Source organism: Coregonus lavaretus (assembly GCF_964263955.1).
Source record: "Coregonus lavaretus genome assembly, chromosome: 30".
In the NCBI taxonomy this organism is placed as follows: domain Eukaryota; kingdom Metazoa; phylum Chordata; class Actinopteri; order Salmoniformes; family Salmonidae; genus Coregonus; species Coregonus lavaretus.
Window position 1 is genome coordinate 38879549 of NC_140017.1, and position 6914 is coordinate 38886462.

General features: G+C 47.1%; 1 pseudogene across 1 annotated transcript in view; it reads right to left on the bottom strand.

The window, feature by feature from the left end:
- The window catches only part of LOC311106255 (ATP-dependent DNA/RNA helicase DHX36-like), a 61684-nt pseudogene extending 55598 nt beyond the window's left edge, over positions 1-6086 (bottom strand). Inside the window, exons 1-2 of the transcript in view lie at positions 6042-6086; positions 5722-5785 (exon numbers count right to left, since the gene is read on the bottom strand). The product of the transcript in view is annotated as an ATP-dependent DNA/RNA helicase DHX36-like (transcript). The remainder of the gene's footprint in view (positions 1-5721; positions 5786-6041) is intronic.
- Positions 6087-6914: the final 828 nt, after the last annotated feature.

Consider the following 6914-nt stretch of genomic DNA (forward strand, 5'->3'; position numbering starts at 1 on the left):
CCGTACCCCATACCCCCGTCTGTCCGTACCCCATACCCCCGCCTGTCCGTACCCCATACCCCCGTCTGTACTCAAAACCCCCCATCTGTCTGTATTTCATACCTTTTTTGTCTGTACTGCATACCCCTTTCTGTCTGTACCCATACCCCAATCTGTCTGTTCCCCATACCCCCATCTGTCTGTACCCCATACCCCCGTCTGTCTGTACCCCATACCCCCATCTGACTGTACCCCATACCCCTGTCTGTCAGTATCCCATACCCCAGTCTGTATCCCATAGCCCCGTCTGTCCGTACCCCACCCCCCATCTGTCCGTACCCCATACCGCCGCCTGTCCGTACCCCATACCCCCGTCTGTACTCAAAAGCCCCCATCTGTCTGTATTTCATACCCTTGTTTGTCTGTACTGCATACCCCTTTCTGTCTGTACCCATACCCCCGTCTGTCTGTACCCCATACCCCCGTCTGTCTGTACCCCATACCCCTGTCTGTCTGTATCCCATACCCCCGTCTGTCTGTACCCCACACCCCTGTCTGTCTGTACCACATACCCCCGTCTGTCCTCCATACCCCTGTCTGTACTCCATACCCCTGTCTGTACTCCATACCCCCGTCTGTCCTCCATACCCCTGTCTGTACTCCATACCCCTGTCTGTACTCCATACCCATGTCTGTCCTCCATACCCCCGTCTGTCCTCCATACCCCCGTCTGTCCTCCATACCCCCGTCTGTCCTCCATACCCCCGTCTGTCCTCCATATCCCTGTCTGTACTCCATACCCCTGTCTGTACTCCATATCCCCGTCTGTACTCCATACCCCCGTCTGTCCTCCATACCCCCGTCTGTCCTCCATACCCCCGTCTGTCCTCCATACCCCCGTCTGTACTCCATACCCCTGTCTGTCCTCCATACCCCCGTCTGTCCTCCATACCCCCGTCTGTCCTCCATACCCCCGTCTGTACTCCATACCCCTGTCTGTACTCCATACCCCTGTCTGTACTCCATACCCCCGTCTGTCCTCCATACCCCTGTCTGTACTCCATACCCCTGTCTGTACTCCATACCCCCGTCTGTCCTCCATACCCCTGTCTGTACTCCATACCCCTGTCTGTCCTCCATACCCCCGTCTGTCCTCCATACCCCCGTCTGTCCTCCATACCCCCGTCTGTCCTCCATACCCCTGTCTGTACCACATACCCCTGTCTGTACTCCATACCCCTGTCTGTACTCCATACCCCTGTCTGTACTCCATACCCCTGTCTGTACTCCATACCCCCGTCTGTCCTCCATACCCATGTCTGTACTCCATACCCCCGTCTGTCCTCCATACCCCTGTCTGTACTCCATACCCCTGTCTGTCCTCCATACCCCCGTCTGTCCTCCATACCCCCGTCTGTCCTCCATACCCCCGTCTGTCCTCCATACCCCTGTCTGTACCACATACCCCTGTCTGTACTCCATACCCCTGTCTGTACTCCATACCCCTGTCTGTACTCCATACCCCCGTCTGTCCTCCATACCCCTGTCTGTCCTCCATACCCCTGTCTGTACTCCATACCCCTGTCTGTACTTCATACCCATCTGTACTCCCCCACATACACTACCAATGCTTCTAATCCTTCAATTTAAACACATTACCGCCCACACACACCGCCTCCAACACAAACACACACCGCCTCCAACACAAACACACACCGCCTCCAACACACACACACACACACACACACCCCCTCCAACACATACACATACACTGCTTCCCACACACACAAATACACTGCTTCCCACACACACACACACAACATTGATGGGATTAGTTGTACTGCTCCATCCGCCCCCAACATCAGAGTTGAACAGAAACACAGAATAGACAGTGTTATGTGAGCCGGAGCCAAGACCGTGAGCTCAGCTTGTCTCTGTGTGTGGTGCAGAACATTTCTCCACTGAGACTCCACAGCTGTCTGCAGCCTCAGTGATCCCTCACTCACCCAGCTTGTTCGAACTCCACAGCTGTCTGCAGCCTCAGTGATCCCTCACTCACCCAGCTTGTTCGACCTCCACAGCTGTCTGCAGCCTCAGTGATCCCTCACTCACCCAGCTTGTACGACCTCCACAGCTGTCTGCAGCCTCAGAGATCCCTCACTCACCCAGCTTGTACAACCTCCACAGCTGTCTGCAGCCTCAGTGATCCCTCACTCACCCAGCTTGTTCGACCTACACACACTTTCTCTCACTAGTTAGTCAGAATTGGGGAGTAGGATTATCAGAGTTTAAGCCCTGTATTCTACGTGCAGCTGTGCTTTCTCTATGCCCTTAACCCTTATTGCCTGTACATCTATGCCCTTAACCCTTAACCCTATATGCCCTTAACCCTTAATGCCCGTACATCTATGCCCTTAACCCTATATGCCCTTTACCCTTAACCCTTAACCCTCTATGCCCTTAACCCTTAACCCTCTATGCCCTTAACCCTTAACCCTCTATGCCCTTAACCCTTAACCCTTAACCCTCTATGCCCTTAACCCTTAACCCTATATGCCCTTAACCCTTAACCCTTAACCCTTAACCCTCTTTGCCCTTAACCCTCTATGCCCTTAACCCTTAACCCTATATGCCCTTAACCCTTAACCCTTAACCCTATATGTCCTTAACTCTTAATGCCCGTACATCTATGCCCTTAACCCTTAACCCTATATGCCCTTAACCCTTAACCCTTAACCCTCTATGCCCTTAACCCTTAACCCTTAACCCTCTATGCCCTTAACCCTTAACCCTTAACCCTCTATGCCCTTAACCCTTAATGCCCGTACATCTATGCCCTTAACCCTTAACCCTTAACCCTCTATGCCCTTAACCCTTAACCCTCTATGCCCTTAACCCTTAACCCTCTATGCCCTTAACCCTTATCCCTCTTTGCCCTTAACCCTCTTTGCCCTTAACCCTTAACCCTCTATGCCCTTAACCCTATATGCCCTTAACCCTCTATGCCCTTAACCCTTAATGCCCATACCTCTATGCCCGTACCCGTATACGGGTTGAAAATGGCAGATTTGGGCCCTGACTAGCGCCTAAATCGGAACATAGTGGCTGTACAGTAACATGCTATACATGACGTCAGAGGTCAGAGGTCAGTGGCTGTACAGTAACATGCTATACATGACGTCAGAGGTCAGGCTCTGCTCTTCACAGCGCTGTATGGATTTTGACTGACAGCTGTTCTGAACTGGAGCACCACACACGACAGAAGGTTGTCCCCATCACTCCTGCTAATTGGGCAACTTTTGCAAATGTTTTGTTGTTTTGAGTGAGAGAAATGCTGTAAATTAAGAGGACTATGTATTTTGAAAGATGAGACGTTGAGGATTAGAATAAATACTGCTTTGGTGTCATACAAGCAAGCCAAACACCCATGAGTCCAAATGTGCACTTCACATTTCCATATCATAAAACTCATGTCATATACAGTGTCAACATTTACGATCACTATGTTAGATGTACAGTTACAAGATGAGATGGGGTCATACCAGTGGAGGCTCCTCAGAGGAGGAAGGGGAGGAGCATCTTCCTCAGTGAATTTCATAAAAATGTCAACACATTTAAAAAGTTATCATTTTTAGATAAAACTATACTAAATATAATAACGTCACCAAATAATTTATTAAAACACACCGTTTTGCAATGAAGGTCTACAGTAGCCTCAACCGCACTCTGCAGGGGTAACACCATGGGGTACATTGACTTCAATACAAAACCTAGGAGGCTCATGGTTCTCACCCACTTCCATAGACTTACACAGTAATTATGACAACTTCCGGAGGACATCCTCCAACCTATCAGAGCTCTTGCAGCATGAACTGACATGTTGTCCGCCCAATCAAATGATCAGAGAATGAATCTAGTACTGAAAGCATGAGCTACAGCTAGCTAGCACTTCAGTGCATAAAATGTAGTGAGTAGTTGACTTAAAGAGACAGAAAGACAATAGTTGAACAGTTTTGAACAAAACAATTTCTTCAAAAATGAAGGAGAAGCAAGAGAGAGATTGTAATTTTTTTTCACTTTCAGTTTCACTTACTTAACTAGCAAATGCAGCTAGCTAGTTTAGCCTACTCAAACACCCTGCTCAAACAGAGGGATGCTATGTTAGCTAGCTGGATATGACTATCCAACACAACACTGGAACTCTTCCAAGTCAAGGTAAGATTTGTGTTTTACTTATTTATTGCCACCGGGGCCCATCAGTGTAACTGCTAAACGACTATACACTGTAAAGTTACTGCATGATTGTAGCGGGTTTACTAACGTGTTACTGTAGTTCTATTAGCTATGTTGACTATGATGTTACTTTAGCTAATATGGTGACAACGATGTAGGCTGTGTGTAGCGGTTATGACATGGTTTTGCTTGGAAAGATTTTTTTGCCTGGTCACATACAGCTGATGTGTTGTTCATTGAAGTCCACAAGCGAAGGGAAAAAGTGAGAGGAGAGCGCATAGATGCAAGAAGGAATACAACGTGGCTGCGATGAATGTGAACTGTGTTTAAGGTTGACCAGGGGTGTATTCATTCTGCTGATTCTGTTGAAAAATGTTTCTTAAACGGAAGCAAACGGAACGAAACGGGGATAAACATACCTGAATTTGTCCAATAGAAACATTTTCTCTCAACCTGTGTGCACCTACGTTGTAATCTTTCATTCATAGGCTAGGTTGTAGCAACCTCATGATGGGTACAGGGGAAATTTGAGTATCATGTAGTAGCCTAAACCTATCGATGTTACATTGAACTGGGTGAATGGAATATGGATGACAGTCATCCAATATGCTATAACAGAAATAAGGCCATGCTCAGGAAGAAAATAAAAATCGTCCTACCTCATCTTAAATGGCACTGACCGCCACTGCGTCATACCCTGGGTTGTTCTGAACAGAATGAGCCTATGTTTGTCTATTGTGAAGAAAATCTGCCGCGGAACACGCACCTGAATGCACTCATGACTCCTTTCTATGGCCACCAAAATTACCATCAGTTTTCTCTGAATTGCCTTGTGAATGCCTAACACACTGTAAGATCATATTGTATAGCTTAGCTAGTCACGTTGGCAATAGAACAAGCTTTCAAATGATGCCCACCTGACCCAGATTGTGATTTACAATAGAGGTGTTTTAGGATTGCGTAAACAACAACAGTAATTGTGTGATGGAGGGGATGCAGGGTTGTGTTTTAAACGAAACAACTACAAGTGTGCTTGCTATAGTTCCTCAACCTCACAGCTAGGAGAGCTCAAAAAAACACCTTATAGTTGAAGACTTTGAGTCATAAAAGTGTATTGAAATTGGAGAGGTGTGTGGTCACCATGAGACAACAGTTACTCCTCTCACTCAAACCCTTGTAATTTGTCTTATGTTGCACCTCTACCCCACATTTTCCAGGAACATTCTCATCATGTTACTCTGAATGTATCCAGAGTATTTTCGGATTTCAACAAATGCTGCGAAAAGTACAGTAAATGTAAAATGCACATCAAATCAACAGTGTAAAATTTTGGATTCAGTGTTGGTTGGTCTTTGGTCTAATAATTTTCCCATCATCTCCAAACTGTTTCAATTACTACCATGCTTTTCATTTTTCTTCTGTAAGAAACATTTCAATTTAGTCCTATCCACATGGGCCAATTCCCACAAGTGTAAAGGGTTAAAGATATGTTCCAAATACAAAACTCACCTCTGCAGGCGGCTCTGATAACCACAGGAGTTCCCGTCCCCCTCGGCCCTCTCAGCAGCCACACCTGGGACCAGCACACATTAGTAGGGATAATATACAAACTCAAAAAGGTAGAACACACACAGACATACACACCTGGAACAGGGGCAACACACACACACACACACACACACACACACACACACACACACACACACACACACACACACACACACACACACACACACACACACACACACACACACACACACACACACACACACACACACACACACACACACACACACACACACACACACACACACAGACTCGTTACTCACGGATATGGCACTAATGCGTCGTGGCTGGGTGCAGACTGAACCCATGCCCCTCTCTATGTAGTCATCCAGGATCAACTGAGTCACCTGGGTGGTCTTACCACATTGACCACCAGCACCTGGCTGGACCTGATCAACTCCACCAACCAGAGAGAGAGAACATGATAGAGGTGAGGCAGTACACTTTTTGTCGCTGTCGGATGAAAACCTATTATCATCCTTAAAACCTTAACCTCGTCTTTTCAGGAAATGAAAAAATATATATATATTTTACCATTAACAAACATTTTGAAACTAAATACATGTATTGGTCCTGGAGTCATGAAATGTTCAGAGTACATTGAGATTGCAATACACACACACACATTAAAAGGCACATGACAGCCCGCTTGGAGTTTGCTAAAAGGCACCTAATGACTCTCAGACCATGAGAAACAAGATTCTCTGGTCTGATGAAACCAATATTGAACTCTTTGGCCTGAATGCCAAGCATCACATCTGAAGGAAACCTGGCACCATCCGTACGGTGAAGCATGGTGGTGGCAGCATCATGCTGTGGGGATGTTTTTCAGCGGCTGGGACTGGGAGACTAGTCAGGATCGAGGGAAAGATGAACGGATCAAAGTACAGAGAGATCCTTGATGAAAACCTGCTATAGAGCGCTCAGGACCTCAGACTGGTGCGAAGGTTCACCTTCCAACAGGACAACGACCCTAAGCACACAGCCAAGACAACGTTGGAGTGGCTTCGGGACTAGTCTCTGAATATTTTTGAGTGGCCCAGCCAGAGCCCGGACTTGAATCCGATTGAACATCTCTGGAGAGACCTGAAAATAGCTGTAAAGCAACACTCCCCATCCAACCTGACAGAGCTTGA